Raw genomic sequence first — 27,862 nt, forward strand, 5'->3', positions numbered from 1 at the left:
GAAAATCACTTTAATGGTTCTTCAGCTCCTATATAACTGGGTAACAATATTTTTAATTCATTCATACCACATTGATTCATTTCATAGTATTTTTAATGATCTGAGTTATATTTATATCCTAAACATGAAATTTAAAATTTATTTTATAAAATAAATTTAAGTTGTAGAAAATAATGAAATACATGTAGATAATTCATTTATTTCTACAATGTGTTTAATTAAATCAAATTATAAAATAAAATTATAAAAGTAGGAAAATATAATTTCTATCATAATAATATCAGTTCTATGTTGAGAAGTAAAAACCAAACACTTCAAATTGTAATCTGCACTTACTGGTTTTTCTAAATTTTGTCCTTTCTTAATCATATTTAATCATTTTTTTTATATTTCTTTAATATCTTATTCATAACTTAATATCTCTAAAATGATATGTGTCCTGGAATTACTGTTATTCTGGTGGTGTGAATGTTTTAGTTTACATTCTTTTACTTATTTATTTTCCCAGATAACTTCAATAGTTTCTGAATAAATTTTTTGCCTAAGCAAGGACATAAATTTAAAGAAAGCAGAAATTGCATCAGTAATGAAAAAGTAATTCACCAAAGTAAAATTAATTTTTTTTGGCTTGTCAGAATTTTGCAATAGTATGTTTATAATTGGTGGCATATTAAATGTAAAGAAATGTATATATCTGCGGTGACTGAACTCTGGACTGTTAAACATAGGACCTACCTTTGTTCACTATCCTTATTATAATGCCACGTACATTGAATATAATGACTTAAGTATTTGTTATAAATGCTTATTTTCAGAAAATAAAAATAAGGACTTTTAATGGAAGAAACACAGGAAAATTTCATGCAAATATGTCATATGCTGGCCACATCACTTTTGATAAAGACTTTTGTAAAAAACAGTATTGACAATTTATAAAATTTCAGCTCAGGAGAAATACCAAATAAATAACATATATATGAATAAGAAACCATTTTTCATGAATTTTCTGTTTTTAAAGATTGCATTTGACTGTTCTGTGGTATTATCTTTTATAATCAAAATTATTAGTTAATATATGTGTGCATACAAATCTATTATATAGATCTATTCAAACTTCATAAGTTGTCTCACAAATTATTAGTAAGTATCCACATATATTGGTAGTTTATATCTTTGTGCTAACTTATCTGATATTTCTCCTGAATAGAAGTTTTATAAACAGTAACATTTATTGTTTTACAGCCTTTTCTGTAAGAACCAAGTTGACTACATTCTAACGTGTTCACCATCAAACATTGACAATACAGTTGTTTATTCATGTACAAAGTAATTATCTTCAAAAAGCTGTCAGATAAATTTTGTTGCTGCTCAGATTTATGGTAGAAGAATCACCAGGGAAATAAGCTATAAAATAGAATAATACTTTAAGTGGAGAAGTGTACAAATTATTTTTTATCTGTGTAGTTCAATGCTAAACTATACATGCAATTTTGACTGAGCCAAAATGAAATATTTTCTGTAATTCTGATCAACAATTTCAATTATTTATCTTTTAAATTTACTTTTAAGTTTAACTGATTTATAAAAATGTAAGAATTATACATATCAATTAAATTAAATGTAATTTCTCAAATCATGTACATATTTTATAGTAGTTAAACCAGTTAAAACATATTTATCCCCTCAAATATTTCTCTATTCCTTATAGTGAAAATTTTGAAAATTATAGCTTTTTTGTACGTAGAGTCTATTATTGTTATCTGTAGTTAGCATACTGTACACTAGCACATCAAAACTTCATGTTCCTATCTATTGATTCTAAGAAGCATTATATTAAACAGATTTTAAAAATAGAAAGCTTATCAAATATATTCTTTATGACCTCACCTAGACGATTGTAGTAGAATATATAACTTGGTTCATTTACTTTGTGACTATTACTTAAGGTCACATTAATCGTAATGATTTTTTGACCTGACATAGTCTAGAGACAGAGACAAAAACTGCAAATAAACCATGATATGAAATAATTAACTCATTGAAATCAGGTAAAATGCAAACCTATATTACCATAATCAGCGTTAACCTCAGCTTTCCCTTATATTTATACTATATTCAGCGTATTTGCATATCAAGGTGTTCTCAACTACCATATTGCTATGACTGTACATTAAGATTTTTTTTTAATACTCCTCAAAATCTCAACCACCCAATTAAACTTAAGAAAAATAAATTTTATTTCTCTATTAAAATCAAGATTTATTAATGGTGTTCAGTGTGACACTGTGACATTTTAACACCTTCATAGCAAATACAGAACAAACACAGACTCCCTTTTCCTACCATTGCCCTCTTCCTAACTTGTGATAATCACTGTTCTACATTTAGATCAACTTTCTTTTTTTTAACTTCCACATTTAAGAGAATATATAGGGTCCTCATATTTATGTGTTTGACCTATTTCACTTAACATAGTACCCTTGCATTCCATCCACTTGGCTACAAATGAGAATTTCATGCTTTTATGTCAGAGCATTATTTCCTTGTGAATATGTACTACATTTTTTTTTTTTTTTGTCTTTTTCGTTTTTATCAGTACCAGGGATTGAACTCACGACTGTCTGCTTGCAAGCAGGCGCTTATGCCACTGAGCTAAATCCCCAGGCCCACCACATTTTCTTTTATCCATTGATGGTACCAGGTTGGCGTGTTGCAAATAAGTATAAACACAGATGTGCATTTATTTTGTTGGTATGTTTATTTTATTTTCCTTTGAAAATAAACCCAGAAGTAGGATACTTGAATCACTGGAAGTTTTGCTTTTAGATTTTTGAAGATCCTCTATAGTATTTTTTAGGCAAAATGGTTGTGCATATTTAAATTTCTGTTAATAGCATATGACTATTCTTTAGGAAAAATATTTTAAATAGATCTTACTGTTCTGAATATATTATTGCAGATTCAAAACTATTCTTTCAGTAGTAATTTGTTTCAATTATTCCTTTTTGTATTCCATCATTCCATCAGCCAATAGATTAGAAATGAAAAACTATTAAGACTTTCGCTATGATTAGTGTTTTATATATGCACATCCCAATATTGAAGATTTGATAATGTAACCAAACATATCCCTTAACTGTGACTGTAATCTGATTGATATGAGTATACAAAAATTATATAGGATGATAAATTTGAGAATGGTTAATTAGTATTGTAGCCTTTTATGATATGTATTGCTGACAAATTAGTTTAATAAATTTGAAAATATTTTATAATTTTTATTTACAATAATAAATTTGTAAATATTGTATTACAATAATTTTACAATAATAAATTTTAATAAATTTGCAATAATAAATTTGTAAATATATTGTATTATTTACAATAATAAATTTGTAAATATCAGACTTTTTTGTGCTCTCGATTAAATTTAGTATAACAAAAATCATTGTCCTTGCGTTATAATGTTTAAGAATCCAGAAAACCTACACTTAAGATGTTTACTAAATCTCAAAGCGGAAGTCCATAAGCTCCACATTTTTCTACTTCAGAGATCCTACCACCTCCACTTCATCTTTTGGCTAGTTTTTATAAGATAAGTGAGACAGGGTTTCATTTACGTTTTTTACAGTGTTACATTTATCTCTGAGAATGTCTATGTAACTTGCTTACTTTATTTGTTATTTTTTTTCTCCTCAGACTGGTTTTCTAAAGCTAGAAATAGTCCCTACAGAATTTTCAAGCTTCATATTCTAAAAATACACACTTCTATAGTGTCTTACAGAAGTCCAGTGATTACACGGATTTGCATCATCCTAAGGAAAATTGTGTGGCTGAGAAATTTCTATGCACTGGAAGATTTAGGTCTGAGCAATGCCAAGTTATTGGGAAAATAGAAGGGTATTTTCCCTGTACCCGATAATTGCTAGGCCTGGATATGAAGATAAACTTAGCATTATATAACTGTACGTTCATGTACAGGAAGAGCATGGTGAAAAGTTTTACTATAACTAAGAGAATAAGCAAAAACTCAGAAGAATCAAGCCCATAAATAATGAAGTTATTAACATCTACAGCAAGAATTACCAACCAACTTAACAGAAAAATAGAGGAAGAGGCCAGAAAGTGATCCAAGTCCTGTCATTTGTGTTTCCATATTGCTAGTTTCAGAACTGAGTTTGAATGTCTGAGTAGCGTGTTGTGGAAAACAGGCTTCTTTGCTAAATCAAAGCCAGTTGCTTTTTTCTGTCAGTGCTTCAAAACTAAATCTAGTTGGGCATGGTTGTGCAACCTGTGTTCCCAGCACTAGGGAGGCTGAGGAAGCCGGGGCTACATAGTGAGCTCAAGGCTGGCCTGCACTACACAGTGAGGCCCTGTCTCAAAAGCAAACAACCAACCAAAACAAAACAGAACAACAAAAAAGACTCAACCTAATGGGGGAGCAATAAACTCCAAACCTAATCTAGAGATTTGGCAGAAAAAGAGAAATCTGTAGTCAATTAAAAATTATCAGAGTTATGTCAAACCTTGTTTTCACTCTTTGTATATAATTTAATATTTTCTTTCATTTCTCTAAATAAAACATTGTCTTGCAAGTATATTTGAGATGAATTCAAAATTCTATTTGTTGACTAGTTTTTTCAATTACTATTATCATAGAAATAATACTCAGCATTTTAAAAAAATTAATGCTCTTTGTTGATTGGGTATTCTGTTTTGGGGAGTGAAAAATTTTTTATTTATTTGTATATTGTAGATATCAGTCCTTGGATGGGATGTATGTGTGTGAATTTTATGGTACTTTTTTTAAAAAAATAAGTTGTTTTATTTTAGTATGTTTATTGCACAATTCAGATAAACATAATGATCACACTCATCATAGCAAACTTGTACGAGCTCTGCATGATGTATTTTAGCTCCTCTTTATTTTTTCCCATTTCTCTACCCTCTTTTTTCCCCTCTTTCCTTCTTATTTATAAAGCTTCATTTCCATTTTATCCCTTTTCTTTTCATTTTTTTTTTATTTTTTTCATCCTCATCCCCTTCCCCTTTTCTTCTGAAAATTTTTGGTTCTAATTGCACATTTATTTTCCCACACTAGAGAAACAATATGACATTTACACATGTATGTCTAATTTATTTCACTTAAGAGTATGGTCTTAAGATGCATCCATTATTTATCTAGAAATATCTGAAGCTTATCTTTTTTTGTAGTTAAGTATTAGTTCACTGCATAAAAAAACACATGTTCGTTATTCATTGATAAGGCATATGTGTTGTTTCCAAGTTATTAAAAAATGTGCTGCTATGTAATTTGTGACAGATAAATCTTTTAAACAACGAAAATGTCCATCAACTGAAGAGTGGATGAAAAAAATGGTATTTTTATAAAGTGGAATATTACTCAGCTTTTAAAAGGATGATCTCAAGGTCTTTATACATAAATGGAGGCAGCTTGAGAATTTCCTCATTAATGAAATAAACAAGACTCACATTAGTAAATATCACATTGTCTCTCTAGAGTGAAAAATATTAAAAACTGACAGAATAATGGGATCCAAAAATATCTAATTGTAATTGTCAAAGTGAAAGGAAAAGAAAGTGCTCTAAAGGATATAATGATATGTATAGTGTGTAAGATAGATGACCATAGTGCTAAATTTCTTTTGGATCACTGAAAAGAAGTGTTTAAACTGTCAATGTTTGAGGATCTTGCCACTTTTTATGCTTTCATTTTGTAACTTTAACAACTATTTTTAAGATGATAATAATTACATATTATATTACAGTATCAACTTGTGATTTTATGATGTTGATTTTTTGAATTCTATATTATTCTACTTATTATCTGTTTTGTTTTTTTAAATTTTCTTTTCATTCTTTTTTTAAATAAAACAAGTTGAAAAAAATAGTAGACTGAGGCCATGGTGGGGTGTGCTATTATGAACATGGGTTTTGCACTAAGTGTGGTGACGTGTTCCTGTAATTCCAGAACCTGGAAGGCTGAGGCAGGAAGATCACTTGGACTTTAAGCCTAGCCTGGGCTACATAATGAGTTCAATGTACTACAATGGGAAACCCTGTCTCAATAAGAATGTATATATACTGCTATGGTGTGATGCTTTTCTTTTGGAAAGATAGCAAAAAGGGAAATATCTAGGTGAAATTGAACTTCTAGCTTGAGGTTTTTGGGAATCTTGGTGGAACATGCCTGTGATTACAGCACTCAGGAGGCTGAGCCAGGAGGATCACTGTAAATTCAAGGCTAATGTTGACTACATATGAGTTCAAGACCAACTGTATTACATAGTCAGATCTTTTCTCAAAAAAGTTTTTCAAACTCTGAAGGTTACAGAAAGATTCAGAGACATAACTCATCCATAAGCCCAGTGTTGGGGACTGAGTTTTACAAAAAATGTAATCTCACTAGAAATATTCCAAACAACTCTGTGATTTCTTGGGAAAGTCGGATTTTTACCAAGAAATGACATATTATAATGGAGAAATTGAAGTATTTAAGGCATTGAATGGAGGATAAAGGGGAGCAGAATATACATAGAAAGCAATTGATAGGAGAGTAAATAGGGACAAAGATACTATGATAAATCTGATATTTTCATCTAAATTGTTTAAGTAATGCTTACAGTTTTGGCAGAGGAAAGTCTGAGGTGTGTGACACAATCATATTCCTTTCTGGGTCTAGGTTTATATTCCTTCTAATAATGATGTGAAGCTATAATTAGATTCTATTCAAAAAATGATATATTTTTTAGCAAATACATTTCTCTCATTAAATTTTATCAATATTAAGTATTTTATACTAGCATGTATTACAGGATTCTAGGGCTATAACAGCAAACAAAAATTACTCTTGTTTCATCAAGTTTAAGTTTTAAATTAGAGGAAATTAAAAAAATATATGCAAAAATGATTAATTTAGCAGGTAATAAAGTCAGCAAGAAAAAATAGTGTACATGAAATGCTGGAAAGGGGCATATAAAGTGCAAACCCATCAACCCCTATTGAGGTACTGCCACAAAGTGTGCTTAAAACTACACATGAATAAAAATATAAATATTGTAATGAAGTAAGAGATTTTTTGCAGTGGAAAGAGCGCAAACATATATGCAAAATCATCAGCTGTCTAAAATTATCAAAGAAGAGAGCACCAGTAAAGGTAGACAGAGATTAAAGGATAGTAGAATAGGCTCATTTTAGAAGAATTATATGGTTTCTCTGGGACATTTTAAAGACATCAGTTTTACGGTTGAGGAAAAAAAATGAAAGAAAACCTTTGTACAGATATTTGAAAACAATAATAATATGTGATACTTGGTTATTAAATAATCAATGATCCTATCATTTTTTAATAATCAAATGTCAGGGTTTGGTATCAATGGCTAAATAAAAGAAACTAGGGTCTCCACCCTGGCCCAGCCCACCTCTGTCCTATATACTACCCACATACCCTCTGCTGTGCATGGACCATGCCAGACCAGACCTCCGATGGACCACCCTCCATACTGGCCCATTCGGCGTGCTACCCATGTTCCCTTCTCCATGCACGGACTGCCGATATTGGACAGACTGCCCTCAGGGACCCCCCACCTCCTGGACCTCATACTGCTGTTGATCTTTGGCTCCCGTTCTTTCTCCAGAACCTTGGTGAGCAGTGGATTAACTGTGCTGGGTTGATGGAAGACTCAGTAACCCATCACCCAAACAGAAGACATCAGCAGGCTCCAGTCAGTGTGGTGAGTTTACCTCTCAAATAGAGGTCTTCACTGGGTAAATAGGAGCAGTAGTGAAGATCCCTCCAACTGTAAGATCTTGGCAAGCTTGGCAAGGGTCGGGGGCTGAATCCCTTCTCCACACAGAGAACATCAGGCAGGTTGAGGAGTGTGCCAATAAGGCCTCTCACAATACGGAGAAAATTAAAAGGACTTATGAGACACCCAGGGATACAGCAGAGCCTCAGCTGACACAAACACTATAGACAGGGAGATCTGGTACCTGAAGACATATTAACAACAGGAAATAAGGGTTGACCTACATCAATACTTCTAGATTTTTCAGGCCAGGGAGAATATATGACTCACCCAACAGGCCCAAAAGGGGGAATTCAGATGACTGGCTGAATATCTTCACTGTGGGACCCAATAATTGGACAAACATCAACCTTTCAGTAGGACCTTAAGGTACACACTACAAACAGTGGACACCATGGGATGAAGGACCAAATATTAACCAAAAAGGAGAAAATGGCAAAACAAAAGAGCAAAATGCAATCTCACACATCTAGTGGATCAGAAGCAGGTACAGGCAACATTGAAATACAGGACTTTAAAAGTCGTACACCAGAAATCTATGTTAAGATATCAAACAAAATGAATAAAAAAGAAAGAAATCCGTGTGGCTACAGAGGAAATCAAATTAGAAATAGTCTCCCACATAAAAACAGAGATAACAACACTAGTAAAGGAGTTGCTCAGCATAGCCAGAGAATATATAGTTAAAAAAAAAAAAACAAGAACATGGGAGATTGATTGAAATATTGAAAGGACAATATAGAAAACAACAGAATCCATAAAACAAATTCAAAGAGATATCCAAGAAACAAAAAATTCTATTGAAAGCTGGCAAAACCATATAAATGAAGCTGAGAATAGAATTTTGGGTCTTGAGGACAGGATTGCAGTTAGTGATCATGAAAGGGTGGAACTCTTAAAAACAACAAAGCAGCATGAAATGATCTAGCAACTTCAAGATGATTCTATGAGAAACAATATAAGACTAATAAGAATCAGTGAAGATGCAGAAGTCAACACAAATGACATAGGTAAACTATTCACGCACAAAGCACAAAGCTTTCCCAAACATGGGGAATAGCACAAAGTTTCCCAAACATGAGGAAAAATCTGATATGCATACAAATGAGGCATATAGAATTCCAAACAGTCACAACCAACATAAATCTACAGCCAGACATACAGTAATTAGGATTGCAGACAAACAACATACAAACAGAATACTAAAAGCTGCTAGAAAAAAGACACAACTCACCTATCAAGGAAAGCCATCAGATGATGACAGACTTTTCAATGCAAACCCTCAAGTTTGGAGTGAAGTATTTCAAGCTCTGATAGAAGACAATTTTCAATCCAGACTGATGTACCCAGCAAAACTTTATTCAAATTTAATGGAGAAACAAGATACTCCCATGACAGAGAACAACTGAAGAAATTCATGTCCATTAAACCAACCTAGAAAGAGTGTTGAAAGACATACTAGATAGAGATAAAAACGATCACAATTTTCAGAACAACAACAGAAAGAAACCACAAGGCAGAGCAAGCAATTAAACAAGAAGGAAAAGTAGAAAACAAACAACTGAAACATAACATGGCAAAACTAGGCCAACACCTAACAGTTATATCCATAAATGTAAATGGGCTCAATGCACCTATCAAAAGACATAGGTTGAGAGAATGGATCAAGAAACAGGATCCCACAAAATGCTGTGTATAAGAAACACATTTGACTCAGAAGGAAACTCAGTCTAAAAGTCAAAGGATGGAAAACAGTATTAAGTGCACCAGGAACCCAGAAAAAAGCAGGAGTAGCAATTCTTTTTGTAGACAATGTGAACTTCAAACCTAAAATGATTAAAAGAGATAAAGAAGGTCACTACATCCTTGTTAGTGGAAAAAATCCAAGAGGAACAACTAACAATTATAAATATATACACATCAAATACAGGAGCACTCAACTACATAAGACAAATACTAATGGAAACGAAAAACCAAATACACAAGAATGCAGTTGTAATGACGAACATCAATACCCATTATAATAAAAACATAGATCAATTAGACAAAAAATAAGCAAAGAAATAATAAAACTGAATCATATTTGTGAGCAAATAAACTTAGTAGATGTTTACAGAGTATCCCACTCAAATGAGATCAGTGTATACATTGTTCTCAGCTTCATAAGAGACATTCTCCAATACAGACCATATATTAACTCATAAAACATACTTAAGTAAATGAAAAAGGATTTAAAGTATCCCATGTAACATATATGACCATAACTCAGTGAAATTGGAAATTAATGTCAAAAGAAACAGCACAGCCTGCATAAATACATGTAAAGTAAACAACACTCTTCTGAACAACCAGTGAGTTACAGATAAAATTAAAGAAGAAATAAAGCAATTCCTACAATTAAGTGAAAATGTGGAAACAACATACCATAACCTAACCTGTGGAATGCAATGAAAGTGGTCCTAAGAAGGAGCTATTTAGCAATAAATTGTCATATCAAGAAAACAGATTGAGCACACACACACACACACACACACACACACACACACACACACAAAATCTAATGCCACATGTCAAGCTTCTATAAAAGGAAGAACCAAACAAACCCAAAGTTCATAAAAGAGAGAAAATTGTAAAGATCAGAGCAGAAATAAATGTAATTGAAACTAAAAAACAACACAATGAATTAATGAATCAAAGAGCTGTGTTTTTGAGAGAATAAACAAAATTCATAAACCTTTAGCCAACGTTAGAAAGAAACCTTTTCAAGAAAAAGAAATAAAAATCCCTCAAATTCATGAATAAAGACTGAAAGAAGAGAAATTACTACAGATCCTTTGTAAATTCAAAACATCATGTATACCTAGTTTGAAAATCTCTACTCACGCAGGGTAAAAAACACAGAGGAAATGGGCAGATCTCTAGAAACATATAAACTACTGAATCTCAATCAAAAATATATAAATATTTTGAATAACTCAATAATAGCTACCAAAATTGAAAATGTGATTAAAAACTTACCAACAAAGAAAAGCTCAGGTCTGATGGATTCACAGCTGAATTCTATAAGAAATTTAGAGAAGTTTGCTGCCAATACTCCTTAAACTGTTTAATGAAATTCAAGGAGAAGCAATCCTCCCTAATTCATTCATGGAGGCAAGTATCACTCTGATACCAAAACCAGAGAAAGACCCAACAAAAAAAAGAGGACTATTAACAATCTCACTAATGATCATTGATGCAAAGATTCTCAATAAAATACTGACAAATAAAATGCAGCAAATCATCAAGAAGATTATACACCAAAACCAAGTGGGATTTATTCCAGGAATGCAGGGATGATTTAACATATATAAATCAATAAATGTAATATAACACATCAACAAAGCCAAAAACAAAAATCACATGATCATCCCATCAGATGCAGGAAAAGCTTTTGATAAACCCAACACCTGTTCATGATAAAAACCCTACAAAAATTCAGAATAGATAGTGTCTATCTCAATCTCATTAACCATCTATTATAACCAATATTATACTAAATTGACAAAAACTGAAAGCCTTCACTCTAAAATAAGGAACAAGATAAGGATGTACTATTTCACCATCCTATTCAATATAGTTCTGGAAATATTAGCCAGAGCAATGAGACAAGAGAGAGAAATAAAAGGAATAAAGATAAGAGTGGAGAAAGTTATCATTATTTTCAGGTAGTATTTTATATAGAAGACCCAAAAAATTCCACTAAAATGTTATTAGAGTAATAAGCAAATTCAGCCGCATAGATGGATGCAAAGTCAACCTCAAAAAAACAGCAGCATTCCTGTACAAAAACAGAAAACTCACTGAGAAAGAAATTATTGAAATATTGCCTTTCACAATAGCTTCTAAAAAAATGAAATACCTAGGAATCAACCTAACCAAGAATGTAAAGACCTGTATGCTGAAAATTATACTACTCTAAAAAAGGAGATTGAAAAGGATATTAGAAAATGGAAGGATACTCCTTGCTCTTAACATTATGAAAATCGCCATACTCCCAAAATTGTTATAGAGATTTAATGCAATTCCAATCAATATACTATTATCATACCTCACAGATCTAGAGAGAACACTCCTAAAATTCATTTGGAAACAGGGAATTTAGAATAGCAAAGGCAATTCTGGAAAAGAAAGGCAAGACAGGAGGCATCTCAATTCCTGACTTGAAACTACACTACTAGCCATAGTGACAAAATCACCATGGTACTGGCAAAGAAATAGACCTAAAGTTCAATGAAACAGATTAGAAGTTGCAAACATAACTACAAAGAAACTCAGCCACATTATTTTTGACAAAGGAGCTAAACATGTTCACTGGAAAAATTATAGCCTCTTTCATAAATGGTGTTGGAAAAATTGGCTTTGCACACACCAAAGACTGAAATTAGACCCATGCCTATCATTGTGAACTAAACTCAAGTCAGAATGGATCAAAGATCTAAACATTAAAACAAAAACACTAAATCTACTGGAAGACAAATTAAGTAGAAATGTTGGAGACATAGGAGTAGGTAGACAATTCATGAGTTTCCCATGCAAAGTACATGGGAAATACTTCAAGGAATCAGCAACTGGGATCACATCTTATTGAAAAGTTTTCGCACTTCAAAAGACATCACCAACAAAATGAAAAAAAAAAAAACACAGAATGGGAAAGAATTTTAGCTGACAATCCTTCAGACAATGGACTTATTTCTAGAATATATAAAACATTGAAAAATATCAAGCCATCCAAATTCAAAGACCCTCTCCTAAAATAGGCATCTAGATGAACACACATTTTTCAGATGAACATACACAAATGGCAAATAAATACGTTAAGAAATGTTCACCATCACTGGTCATTTGAGAAGTGCAAATTAAAACAGCATTGAGATTCATCTCACTCAGGAAAAAATGGCTGCCATTCAAGAAAATTATTGATAACAAATGTTGGTGAGGCTTTGGGGGAAAACATGCACTTCTCCACTGTTGGTGGGAGTTTAGACTCGTGCAGCTACTATGGAAATCAATATGGAGATTCCTCACTAAACTATGATTAGAAGTTCCATTCAACCCAGCTATTTCCCTTGTGGGTATTTTCTCAAAAAAATTGAAAAGATCATGTCACAGTGATATATGTATACCCATGTTTATAGCAGCACAATTTGTAATAGCTAAATCTTGGAAACAACCAAAATGCCAATAAACTACAGAGTGAATGAAAAAGATGTGATATTTTTCTACAATGGCATTTTACTCAGCTATAAAAAAATGATGATCTTGAGGCCTTTATAGGTAAATGGAGGCAACTCGAGACTATCCTCATAAAGGAAATAAATAAGACTTACATTTGTATATATTGTTATCTGTATAATTTAAAAATAATAAGAACTTAAAGAGTAATAAGATCCAAAATTCATAATCCATAATGTAAAAATTAAAGGACAGGAATATTCTCTAAAGGCTATAACTGTATATATGTTTAAATGTGTAAGATAGGTGACCACAGTACTAAGTTTTCATTGGATCATTGAACAAAATAGTTTGTACTGTCAATGTTTGAGTGTGTATCCACTTTGTATGCTTTTATTTTGCAACTTGAACAACTATTTCTAAGAGGACAACATGTAATTTTATCAGCTAGTGATCAACTAGTAATTTTATCAACTATGATTAATTTTTTGAAATTATTATTACTACTCATTTTTCTGTTTTGGCTTCTTTTTTCTTTTTTCTTTAAATAAAATTATTAAAAAGTAAACTAGATAAAAATCAGTTCTTATAGGTCTAAGAAAACATGATAACACCCTGACACAGGTTGTATTCATAGGTATTAGATTTTAGATATTTTCTCTTGTATGTGCCATCTGTATTTGCTGTAAGAGGTTTCTGTCAAGACTGAGGAAAAGAAGGAAAGTCAATATGATCTAAATATTTTGCAAAAAATTGCAAGAATGGAATACTTTTTGAGAAAGGGAGGAGTAGAATAGTTTTCCATTATTTAAGAATATCAAAAATACATTTTTGAACATGTCAAGTTTGATGTTTATACAATTAAGATATCAATTTATGAGATATATCAATAAGACTAAAGAAATTTGTGATTAAAATATAGACATATAGTCAAAGTTCAATGTTTCTATTCTTACGATTTTTTTAAAACATAAAAATATCTATTTTAAACTACATACTATATAATTTCCTAAAGCCCAAGTGATACACAAGTACTATAAGGACATCTGTCATGTGCATTTGTTTATATGGATGTGGATTTATGTGTGCATGCATTTTGATTGGGTTAAAGGAACAAATGATACTTTCTGAGGCTCAATTATAAGAAATTACCAGAGAGAAATTATGTTGAAGCAAACTAGCAAAGGAGCATCAGGAAATTTTGGATGTGATGGATGTGTTCACCACATTGATTGTGGTAGGTTCATAGGCTATGCATCTATCCAAACTCAATAATTGTGGACCCTAAGCATGCAGTTTTCTGGGTATCAATCATAAGTGGTTCTATAAAGCTGTTTTAAAATTATGTGTACTTAAACCCAGAAGTGGTAATGTTTACCTATAATCCCACCAATTGAGAGGTAGAGGCAGGACAATTGTAGCAAGTTTGAGGCCAACTTGGGGTACATAGTGATTTCAAAGCCAGCCTGGACTACATAGTGAGACAAACAAACTAAAGCAAAAATCTGTTTCCTATACTCCAGCTATAAAAAAGTAAGAATGATTAGAAACGAGTGATCCAGTAATAAACTCAGTGAAGTGACTTGCTGAAGAGTTTGAACAGGAAAGTTTAATATTAGGGTGGTTTGAAGCCACAATTAATAAACTGAATCTTGACATAATTTGGTCAAAACATGTATGCACATTGTGAAATATCTGCTAAGTTAAGTCCCTGTAGGTGGCTGGATGGTGAAACAGTTGGTGCTTAAACTTTTGTTTAACACTGAAATATTATTTAGTCCTGACAAGCTGTTGCTGAAACAGATTGAATCTAAGCAACTGTTTTATATTTTAAAATTTGCATTTCTTTTATTTTTTTTTTTTTATTGGTACCGGGGATCGAGCTCATGACTGCCTGCTTGTAAGGCAGGTGCTTATGCCACTGAGCTAAATCCCCAACTCCCAAATTTGCATTTCTTTAGCTTCACTTTTAACATTTCACCTTGGCCACCAGTAAACTATGGCTGCACCATGTACATTTTATCCATGATGTTCAGATCTGCATTACTGATCACCCTATCTGTGAATATTTATCAAATTATCTGATGAGACTGTGGTGAGAAGGCATCATGGCAGACTCTGAGTACTACACACTTGATTTTCTACAATGAAGAAAATACTACTTTGTGGATACATATGCATCCATATTTGACTACTAAAGTCAAAAGAAATATCCAAACCTTATTCTGCATACTCTAATATCAGGAAAATTGCTAATTTTGTAGTACCCAATAGTATAATTTAATACCATTAGGTAGTAATTGAAATAGATGAAAAAGATATCACCACGGTGTGACCTGGACCTATGGGTCTTAACTTCTTTGAGTAGAAACTCTTTGTATATGTAATTAAATTAAAATTTTTGACATAAGGAGATTATTCTGGATTATATAGGCAGGTGCAATTTCTAATTATAAATGATTTTATAAGAAATACAAGTAAAGATGGAGGACAGAGAAAGAGGCTGGACTGTGTAACCACAACTAAAGTAGTTGCCAATCACCAGGAAGAGCTGAAACTGATTTCCCTTAAGAAATAAGGCCCTGCCCATACCTTGATTTGGACTTCTGGTCTGAAAAATAGTGAAATACTACATTTAAATTGTTTTAAGAAATAAACTTTTTCATATATTGTGACACAAGTCCAAAAATTTAATACATAACCATATGACCAAACTTGCTGGGGATTAGAACCAATAACCTTTACTTAACTCAGTGTAGAATCAGCTAAGAAAAGGCAATATTGTGCCTAAGTTGATCTATATTTAATGACCACACCTCTAGTTTCAGAAAATACTTGAGCAAGGAAATTTAAGACCTGAGAGATACTCACACAAATTGCTAAACAACAGCATAAAGTGTATTTCCCACTGTTCTGATATCCTTTAAATCATAAAACGGACATGAAAAGTAGTGCAAAATCCCATTTCAAACGTTATGATTTTGTGCAGAAAACTGAAACTAAATTGTTTCTGTTTTGTTTTGTTTTTATTTTTTCCCCTGCTGGACTGCATTTTAAAGATCTTTTCTGGATTTCTGTTACTAGATTTAGTGTAACTGTGACATTCTTCGTGTGATTTCCTTAAATTTTGCCCACAGATTTTTAAATAAACTCTTTGTTACACTGTCCTCAAATTGCCCAGATTGAGTTAGCATCTGTTTTCTCTAAAACCTTATCAAATTCATTTTCTTGATATTTTTCTCTCACTGTTAAAAATTTAAAGCAGGAAAATATTCTTTATAAGATTTATTTCCTTGAAAGATTACAAGACTTTTATAAATAAATGGACATGACTTGAGACCATACTTATCAGTGAATTAATCAAACTCACATGTGTAAATATCATATTTTATCCGTAGTGTAAGAAACTGAAAAATTATATATGTTCAAACTCTACATTAAATACTATGTAAGGGTAAGAAACTTTCAAAGAGGAAAAGTAATTGTAATAAGGGAAAGGAGGAAAAAAGGAAGAGAAAAGGATAGCTAAAATGACTATACTACTAATTGTATTAGTTATCAGTAAAGGACAGTTAATACATGTTTAGATCAATTCTACATGTCTATATCTGTTAATCTAAGCAATCATCTTGAAGGTAACAAGATGCAACATTACAGCCATTGTCAAATTTCTTTTGTAAACCTATACTCTTATTATATTTGGTTTCTTGTTGTTTGTCTGCCTGTTTTGCTTTTTGTTTTTCTTTGCTGTGTATTGTAATTTTAAGTAAAAAAAGATTTATTTCCTTATTGTAACAGCTACAGTGTGCATATATATACACATTTAATCCTCAACTTATAATACATTATATATTTATGTTAATTTCATACACATTTTATCAGAATATTAAATGTTAAAGTTTCATAGGTACAGGCTAAAAAGAAAACATGGGGCTGGGGATTTAGCTCAGCGGCATAAGCACCTGCCTTGCAAGCAGGCGGTCGTGAGTTCGATCCCCGGTACCGATAAAAACGAAAAAGACAAAAAATAAATAAATAAATAAATAAAAAAAAATAAAAAGAAAACATAAGGGAATATTTTATAGCAATAGTTGCTTTTTTATTTTATTTTAAAGAGAGTAAGAACAAGACAGATCACAAGAAAACATTGTAAGAGACATAGATTTCAAAGCAAGACAACCAGAGATCTTCACTGTCTATCACGTTGTCTCTTGTTTTTCTTTTCCAAATAGCTGTTCATATAGTCACATACAATGAATTCATACAAAACAAAATAATACAAAAATCATGAAAAGAGGACGATGTAGGCATTTTGAGGTCTTCACGACCAGACAATAGGGAAATCAACAATGGCTGCCATGTCTCTCATTCTCTTAAAAATATCTGTCCATATCTTCACATATGTTGAAATTAAACAAAACAAATTAGACTAAAATCACTCTGAACAAAGAATAGTAGTATTGCTGGATTTCACATCATGACACTACAGAATCAGCACTGGGTACCTTAGTGTCTCTTTTTCTTCAAAGTAGTAGTTCATTACATCGTGCATTGTATAATCAATTCTCATAAACTGTTTTGAAGTTCTACACATGCATGAGTCTTTGCATGTATACCTATTACTTCTGTATTAGAGGGAAAAACAAAACAAAACAAAACAAAACAAAACAAATTCCTAGAAAAATATGAAATATAAAAAAAAACATATAAACAACAATAGCAAATAGCCCAGAACACTGAAAATATAGGCCTTCAAAACAAGGTGATATGAGCGTAACTAGGGTAGTTATTTTACAGAATGATCTTTCCTGAGTTTCTCAGATTACCATAAAATTCAAGGTGATATTCCTCATGCCATGGCTCCAAATATCTCAGTTAACATAGGTATGAAAACTTTTGTAGAAAGAAGGGATTTAGGGTTGTAAGACACTCTTTAGAAACTAGAAGGCTCTAGTTGGAACCCTGTTTTAGGGAAAGTATGTCAAGCTCAACAAATTAAGAACTCTTCTATGGGTAGAAATAAGGTTTTCAAAGTGAAGTCTTTAAAAAAGGCACTTAAAGAGCATAGACATTTATAAACAACTCCACAAACTGAGTGTAAATGTATATATACATATGTATATGTAAAAGTTATTTATATAAATTCATAAACCATGAATGCACATATATATTTATATATTTAAAGATATAAAATATGTATTTTCTATATCTCTACACAGGTAAAGTCAAAAACTAAAACTATACAGTAAATAGGAAATTTAGCAGCAACTCAATCACATTTTCAAGTCTCTTTTGTTTCTGCAAAACCATTTGCAGAAAATATGACTGTCTCTTACTTAAAGTGATTATATTTTAACTTTGTTCTACAAATGAGACAGTATGTTCTGCATGTTTTTCTTTCTGTCATTTTGCTTTGGCTTTGATATACAACTTTTCTGGTTTCAAGTGTTTATTCCTTATGTCCCATGAATATTAGCTTTTGCAAAAATTATCTTTTTCCTGTTATAATTTAGTGGATGCATAGTTGATCGACTTTTTTGGTGAACTTGGTACTTTTTGAAAGATTTGAATTTAGTTCCAATTTTATGATAGTTTAAACAATGAGTGGAAAAACAGCCAATTTCTTTACAAATCATTCTGTTTTTAAAAGCTCTTTTTTCAAATATGTTCACATTATTATCCTAAAGGTTTTATAATAAGTCTATTTGAAAAGAGGGCATTAAGAAGTAATGCCCTTAGGCTGCGGATATAGCTCAGTGGCACATGTGTCTGCCTGGCAAGTGTCAGTTGTGAGTTCTGATCCCAGTACCCCACCAAAGAAAAGTAATGGCCTTAACTTTATATATAAATAATAAATAAATTTCTAGAATGTATACTTTAATATTATTTCAAAGTAAATACTTAAATATCTAGCTATTTTATTCATATTGTTTATTATCTTTTTGTTTTTTGAAATTCAGATATTTATTTTACATATATCTATTTCTGCCATCAACTTACATGAGACATTTGATTGTTTGTGTCAGGGGCACCAGGTGTGGAACTCATGACCTCATGCTTGCCAGGCAGGTGCTTGTGCCACTGAGTTCTATTCCTGGACAATTGTTTATATATTAGCAATAAATTATTTAAAACCTCTAATTTGACAGGATTTAATTCATCAAATATATTTAGTCTGCCTTTAGAATTGAAAGCAATGCATTTCACTTTTTTGTAATTCATTGTACTTAATATATATTTTTCTCTCAATCCATTAAACATAAATTTAAAATAACATTCTTATGACAATATACAATTTTTATAGGTCTTAACATTAGTAAGGATGTATAATCAATTGCTAGATATACAAAAAGGCATTTTTATTTTTATTTTTTAAAAAGTCTATGATTTCTTTTGGGGCACTATTTTATTTAGCTATGATAATAAAATATTACCAAAAATATTTTAATCAATAGAAAAGTTAGTGTTTTGTTTTGTTTTGTTTTGTTTTGTTTTGTTTTTGGTCTTTTTCCTTTTTATCGGTACCGGGGATTGAACCCACGACTGCCTGCTGGTAAGGCAGGCGCTTATGCCTCTGAGCTAAATCGCCAGCCCCAGTTAGTGTATTTTTAAAAAATATAACAAATATATGGTTAACATAAAAACATTCATAGAAAATTATGCACATATCTAGTCTAGATGTGACTCAATAAAACATACTCAAACTATATTAATTTGACACAATTCAATTTGTATATAAAAATAAACAAGTGTTACAGTGATCACACAAAAAATGAAAGGCAGTTCTCTAACAATAATTCTTAATACCCATTCCACTAAACAAATCACCTAACTACATAAAAAAAAAAGTTGAAGGGAAAAATCGAGATTCACAACCGTTACTGAAAATTGAATAACACGTCCCTCAGTTAGTAATAGCTAAATAGATAGAAATATCTGAAAAGTTAAAATCAGCAATGTCATGCCTCAAAAGAAGCATTATACAATATGCAAAAACTACAGAGACAGGTGTTTGAATGCTTGCATGTCTGTCAGAATACATGCTCCTCAACTCGCACCTGGTGACCTGGTGAAACTCACACACACAGGCAGCTGCTTTGAACTTCTAGTTCCTCAGCTTATTTCCTCGGTAACCTCAGCATGGAGCTAGGAACTCCATGGTACTCATATTAGTAAGCAATTTGGTGACATTAAGGGATGAAAATGCCTTGGTTTTCACTCAAAAGGATTGCCTAATTGTTCACCCCATTTTCCCAACCTGGATTTGCATCCCTAGATTATTGCAGTTGATAGGCAAATAAATGAAAGCTAGAAAATAAATATAATTGCTTGAGCAAGAATCCATGTAGAGGCCAGGGATTTAGCGCAGCGGCACAGTGCCTGCTTGGCAAATGCAAGATTGTGAATTTGATTATAGGATTTGAAATTCAGCAGGGATTCAATATGGCTGAAGAGAAGAGGAGCCATGTTGAAGCTACTCAAGAGAAAATCAACTAAAATCACTGCTAAGTAGAAGAAAGGGAGAAACATACAACCTGTTGCTAAAATCAGTATGAAATTAGAGACATGTAGATCAAACAAAAATAGAGACAGAACTCTATAAAATGGTGAACCAACCATCCAGGGGTGCTAGAGGTACTGCCTCCGGAATACTGAGCAAAAATTTCCATAGTAGGAAGTCTGCAAGAAAATGATGCTCTGCAAAAGTGCAGCAAACTCAGTCCACACAGGACGGATTTGGGAAACAATGCTTGTTTGCTCTTTTGCCTTTCTCAACACAAACGACTTTATAACAAGGCAGCAAATGTCACCAGGGGACAAAGAGGCTAATGATAGGAAACAGTTCCCTTCCCAATGGACCACTAGCTATTTTTTTTCCTCCCATGGTGAGCCCTGTCAGTTAACTAGACCTCTTAGCAACAACACAGTCAGGGACCACACCAGAGATTGTGCATATCCTTTTCTTCTTTAAAACCAATGACTTGAGAGATGGATACTGACATGTGGAATACAAGCAGACTTGAGAAGTTGTCAGTCAACCATGGGAGGGGATAATAAAGGTAGACAGAGCTACTGTTTGCAGTGACAGCACTCCCTACAAACACCCTGCAATAAGCTGTATGCCAGGGTAGAGACATGCAGTGGGAAGCGGAACACAGGAGTCCACATAGGAAGCAGGGGAAATCAACTGCTTATGGAACTGGGAGAAATCCTGAGCTGTTCCTGTCAGAGGGCATCACAATGCAGAGACAAATGGCATGGAGTGTACAGGCACACAAAGTATATACATCAGTTGTCTGGCTGAAGATTCTGCTCCCAGCCTATCCAGAGGCCAAGGTCAGGCCCCTACCCAGCACTAATCCTACTTCAGACTTGCAGAATTACCTAGTAGTTTAGGATCTGACTTAGCCACTACCACAGAACTTAGACACTAAAAGAAAGTTTTTCTTTGTTTTCCTTTTTATGTCTGATTATTTTTATGTTATTCAGGTTTTTATTTTTATTTTGTTCTATTTATCTTTTCTCTCTCTGTCCTCAACTATCTCTCTTGATTTTACATTTTCATGTGAGTGAACATTGTCTCTACGCTTTCTGATTTGTCTAGATATTCCTTTGATTTGTCCTACATTTTATTTTTGTTTCCCATCCTCTTCTTCAGTTTCCCAAACGTTGTGTGGTATTCCTTTGCCCTCTCTAGCCTTGCTTCCACTATATTCCTATTCATTTATCTCTGTTTTGTTGCCTTATGCCTCTGAAATATTCCCACTACAGAGTAAAATCATTCTATTGAGGGAAAGTCTGTAAATTCAAGTTCCTGATTTGTGTTGGATTTTATTATATAACTATAGATCTTGCCATTTTGGATAAAGGCACCAAATTAATAGCTACCACAGTTTATCAGTTTCTAGGTTGTGCTTGATGCTATTTAACTGTCAACTGTACTACTTTATCCAGAGTGTCATACCTATTATAATAAGTTGTTCTTTCTTGTTTGACTACATTGTGATTTTCTGGGGTCATAACTGTCACCATAGTTGGGTACCAGAGGATTGAATGCTGAGCCAAATAGTAACATCTCATCCTTAAATTGAGAAGGTAGGGTCTTGGGACAGACACAAAGACCAAGAACTGCCTACACTTGGAACACATTTCTGAGAAACAGACATTTCCTAAAAAAGCCTCAGTACTAGTGATAAAGCTATTTATCTTGAGAAATATTTTGCACTCTGAAAAACTATTTTTAAAATAAGATGTAATGTATTAGCTATTGTTATTTTATTATTTTGTTTTACATTTTCTCCATAAAATAAAATTTAAAATATTAAAATAAAAAGAAATTTATAAGTGTCATGACAGAAAATAAAATGAATTAAAATAAATTTTAAAATGTCAAGCTGTAAAAACAAAATGCAACTCAGACCTCCAGTCCACCCAGCACAAGTTCACAGAACAACAGGGGAGAGGAAATCAAAAGCATTCACATGAATTTTCCAGAATAATAACAGCAGAATTGAAAAATAAAACAGATGAAGAGGCTTTAGAAAATAATCCCTCAAGCAAAAAATAAATTGTGATCAAAATGAAGTACTTTCTCAATGAATCTATAGTAGATACAGATAAAAAGAATAGAGAAGCTTAGAAAAATGATGGATCTCTGCATGCTTAACATACAGTAGAAAGGAAATTCATGGAAAAGCTTCAAGTAGGTATACAGGAGATTAAAAAATATCATTGGAAGTATATGCAACTGATTGAACAAAGGCAAGGATAAAATATCAGGTCTAGAAGACAGGATTACAGATCAAAACATGAAAACAAAAATATATTAAAAATAGTAAGGGATCATGAACAATCAATCAACAGCTGCTAGATGATGCAAAGTATAATAGTGTATGATTAGTAAGAGTCATTAAAAATAGCAGGAAACCATGCAAACAATATAAGAAACCTGTTCACAGAAGTAATGGTAGGTATCTTCCCAAGCATAGAAAAGGGTTTGACATATAGGTAAGTGAGACCAAGTAAATCTACATCTAGGCATATAATAATTAAGATTCCAGAAATTCAAAAAGAACAGAATGTTAAAAACTATTAGAAATAAATAACCTATGAAGAAAAGACCATCAAAATCACAACAGATTTCTCTATTAAGTCAAGTAGAGACTGGAGTAAAATATTTGAGGTCCTGAAATAAATATGATAAAAACCACCAATGACAAACCAACAACCAACATTATATCAAATGGATAAATTCTAAAAACTTGCACTCTATAAATCAGAAACAAGTCAAGGATGTCCAATATTTCCACTTCTATTCGATATATTTCTGGAAACATTAGCTAGAACAATTAGACAAGAGAAAGAAAGAAAAAAAGAATGAAGATAGGAAAGGAAAAGGTTAAATTATAATTATATGTAGATGACTTGATACTCAATGTAGAAGATCCCAAAAATTCCATCAAAAAACTTTTAGATTTAGTAACCAATTTCTGTCATGTAGCTGGATACTAAGGCAACACTTAAAAATCAATACTATTCCTACACACAAATAACAAGCTCACTGAGAAAGAAATTAGGGAAACACAACTCAAAACAACATCAAATGAAATACTTAGGAATCATTCTAACAAGGGAAATAAAATATCTCTGCATTGAAAACTACAGTATTCTGAAAAGTTTTTTTTTAATTTTTTGATATATTTGTGATTTACTATACACACACAAATGTCTGTGCCAGAAAAAAATACCTGCTTTCTATATTCAATAAAATGTTGCATTCAAAAACTAGTCTCTGTTGTGTTTCTTATATTTAGCAAAGCATTCATATTCCTAACCCCCTTTTACCAGGAATGAAGCTTTATTTTATATGATATATACATACATCCATAATAGATCCATTTGGAATTGGAGGCTATATAAAAAATCAAGTCAATAAATAATAAAATATAATTTCTACAATAAAAGAAAATGAATTCAATTTAGTGCAGTCTTTAAATAAGTGAGAATATAACTAGAAACTAAGGAAGATTTCAAAATATTTCCATAAACTACCTAACTTGCATAGTTACACAATAGCCCTATAGGAAGGAGAAAATTTAATATTAAACAGTAATGATAGCATTATAAATTAATACTGGACTCATGTCTAATGAGATGCAAATACTCATGAGTAGTACAATACTAATCCTGCTTTTTGAAGGATTAGGACGGGAGTAGGGAGTAGGGAGGTGAAGGTCTTTTGAAGTTAGGAGTAGGGAGGTGATTCTGCTTCACAGATCTTGAGATTTAATATTACTCCATTTACTATTGTAAATATAATTATTATTAGCTCCTTATGAACATAGACCTCACTTGTTTTCAAGTAATAATCTGACATTCTGTATTAGAATCTATGAACTTCAATAGAATTTATTCTTCAATAATCTATTTTCAATATCCTGAATTAATAATGGGGATATTAATTAATCAAAATAATAGAGATAAACATAATATAATTTCTATTAAGGAACAACAATCCTAATTCCTGGATCTACATAGTGCACTGTGAAATTCTTTCTTTGTATTAAAAAATAAAAGAAATTGTGTACAAGAGTGTTGCAAATTATTCCCATTTTGATAGATTTTGTAAGAACTTAAAGAGCCGTTCAGTTTTTTAAAAATTTCTATGGTTGTGCCACATAGGCTATTTCTTGGGGATAATATTTTCATTCAATTATGTCAGTAGGCACTGTAATTTCTATTGATGAACATAGATTGACATAGTGTTTAAGCTGATAATGAACTAAATGTTACACAGCATACAATTTTCCTCTTCATTTACCTTAATTTATTCTAGTTTGTAAATGCCACTGACTTCCATGATTACAGAATAAATCTCACTGTAGGATCAATTACTATTTTTTAGTACTAAACAGGCTGTTTTATAATTATATCTGTTGAATATTCTGTTTTAATTTAGCATATCTTTGGTAAAGTACTGGACCCCAAAGACTGACATAAAGGATTATATTTGACCCTTTCTGCATATAATTATAAAAATCATGATACACAGTCATTGTTTTCCTCACAATCCATAACTTTTCAATTTTCTGAAAGTATGCATGGAATGAGAATCTTTTCTGGATTTAATATATAGTCAGTCCCTGATATTAGATAGCATATTTTTAAAATAAAAACAATTTACATTTTTGTATTTCTGAAATTACCATTCATTGTTTAAAACAAATATTTTGTTCCAAATGAAAGTATTATTTTAAGAGAAAGTGAACTTTAAAAATAGTAAAGTATGAATTCCTTTAGTTAAAAATGATGAAGTTATAAAAAATATTCTTTTAAACTAGTGCATCTCAAACGTTTTAGTTACCAAACCTCTTACTCTCTAAAAATATATATCACACATAGCAAACACCTTTAGTTTTATAGACAAGCAACTCATAAACCATGTTCTGAAAGCCTGTTCTTGTCAGTGATTTGGTGAAAACTATTTTAATGTGCCTGTAACTTTTAGTTTATAGCTTTAATTTATCACAGATTTTGGAGTAATATGATTTTAGGGGAATCAGGTAAATGTATAAACTGAAGCAGTATAACTTAGAGAATTCCAGGTGATTATATCATGTTTTTGCTTTTCCAGAGAGTTTGCCTTTACTTCTTAAGACTGTATAAACTAATTTAGTTATTATCAAAAATGTTAAAATAATATACATATTGAATCTTATTTTTATTGTTCTACTTCTTAAATAATATAAATTCATTACAATTCTTAACATACCATTTATATCTGTATTAAGTGGTTCAATCTTTTGCTCTAAATAAAAATAAGGAAAAATACAATGTAAGCATACACACTTTCACCACATTTACGTATACCTAGTAGACCTAAACAAAAGCCAGAACGTATTTATTGTATGGGTGATCCTATAAGTGGTTATAGAAATGTTTTCCTAGAGCTATGAAGTTGTGATTATGTTCTGTATAGTTTGCATTGATTCCAATTTAATACATTATTGGCTGAAGTTGTTTCTCATTTTGCTGGCTTTGTCCCTAGTAAAACAACAAAAATATTTATTATTTCTATTAAACACGATGGAAGATCAATCACATACTTGAAAAGAGTCAAACAAAGTAATTTCAACAATAATCTCCATAAATAATTAGTGTAATTGGCAGAATAAGTGTCTCTAAAAAGTCTCCCTTTACAGAAACAATAATAAAATGATGAAACAAGATATCAGAATTAAGCTTTAGTGAATTCTAAGTATTAACTAAAAGTTTGCAGTAGCAAATAGAGTGAATACTTGAAAAAAGATGCTGGAAAAAGCTGAGTCTGTAAAGACAGAGAGCTTCATGACATTTGAATTTGTCTTATTCCCACAGCACATGTTTAGCCCTTTAGTAGCTATAGAAACAAAAAGCCTATAATCCTGACAAAGCCAGTATCCTGACAGCGATGAGGCCTGGAGCTAATGTAGTGACGCTTAACCTATAACCCTTTCAACAGATAAGCAATTTACTTTCTCCGTATGCTGTGACATCACAATTGAGGCTTGTATTTCCCATGTAAATATATAATTGCTCCAGTATTGTATATTGGTGTCTTTCTTCTCTTCAAATTCTTTGGTTCCATTTAAAAAAATGAATTGACCATATATTTTGAATCTACATTTTCATTGTTTATTATATATCACTGATATTCACCTTTATGTGTTAATGTCACACAATCAGTAGATTTGTCTATGTTGTTAATAAAAATGCTATAAATAATGACATTTACAATTTTTTTTCAAGAGTCATTGCTTTTTCTTTGTGTTTCTTGGATTTAGTTCCCTGGATAGTTCTTCTACTTCAAAATTAAATACAGTAGTGAAGGCAGATGTGTGTGTGTGTGTGTGTGTGTGTGTGTGTGTGTGTGTGCGTGTATTTTATCTTTTTTCTGAACTTACTGGGAGGGAATTCAGTATTTATTTTTATAAGCATAATATTAGCTCAAGGCTTATAACAAATTCTATTTGAAGTCCTGAAAAGTTCTTTTTATTCTACTGGTTCAGAGTTTTTTATTCATTGGTTTATTTTTATTGACTTGATTTTTATCAAATATTTTTCTTCATGTATAAACATGAGAGTGTAATTGTATTTCTTTTACTTTTAGGTGTATCAAATAAATTTGACTTTTGATTGGTAAAACAATCTTGGTCATCTTGTTTTACCCTTTTGTATGAACATGGATTTAAGTTTCTATTTTTAAAAATAATTTTGCTATGTTTATTAAGGATGCTATTTTACAATGTTTTTTCTTGTAATATTGGACTCTAGATTTTGGAATTAGTTAATGCTACTAAGGGACTGTTTTTATGATAATGATTTTACCACTTCTAACTTTTTAAAAGTTTCTCAAAAATGATAGTCTTTTCTTTATTTTTATTTCTCTTTATATCATATTTTCTATTTCATCTTATATCAATTTTGATGTACTATATTCTAAAGATCTTAGCCATTTTGTTGATTATATGCATCTAGATTTGTTTATTATTCAAAATGTAAGCACATGTGTAATAAATATATAATACATGTTTACTTTTAATGTTGTGTGCCCTAAGATATATTGCCTTCCTTTGTATTGATGTTTGATGATACTGATTATACATATTATTAGGTTTCATTTACTGTTTTATATATGATATAATATACTTTAATTACCCACTCTGCAATGCTCTACTCTCCTGCTTGGTGTGTTTTGCGAGTGTTGCAATATGTATAATACATTTTCATAGTATTTATAACATGTATTTTTCACTTCAAATTTCTATTGTTTTCAATTT

Source organism: Cavia porcellus, unplaced genomic scaffold (genome assembly GCF_034190915.1).
Source record: "Cavia porcellus strain 051 isolate PalLab524CR breed Dunkin Hartley unplaced genomic scaffold, mCavPor4.1 scaffold_2, whole genome shotgun sequence".
In the NCBI taxonomy this organism is placed as follows: Eukaryota; Metazoa; Chordata; class Mammalia; order Rodentia; family Caviidae; genus Cavia; species Cavia porcellus.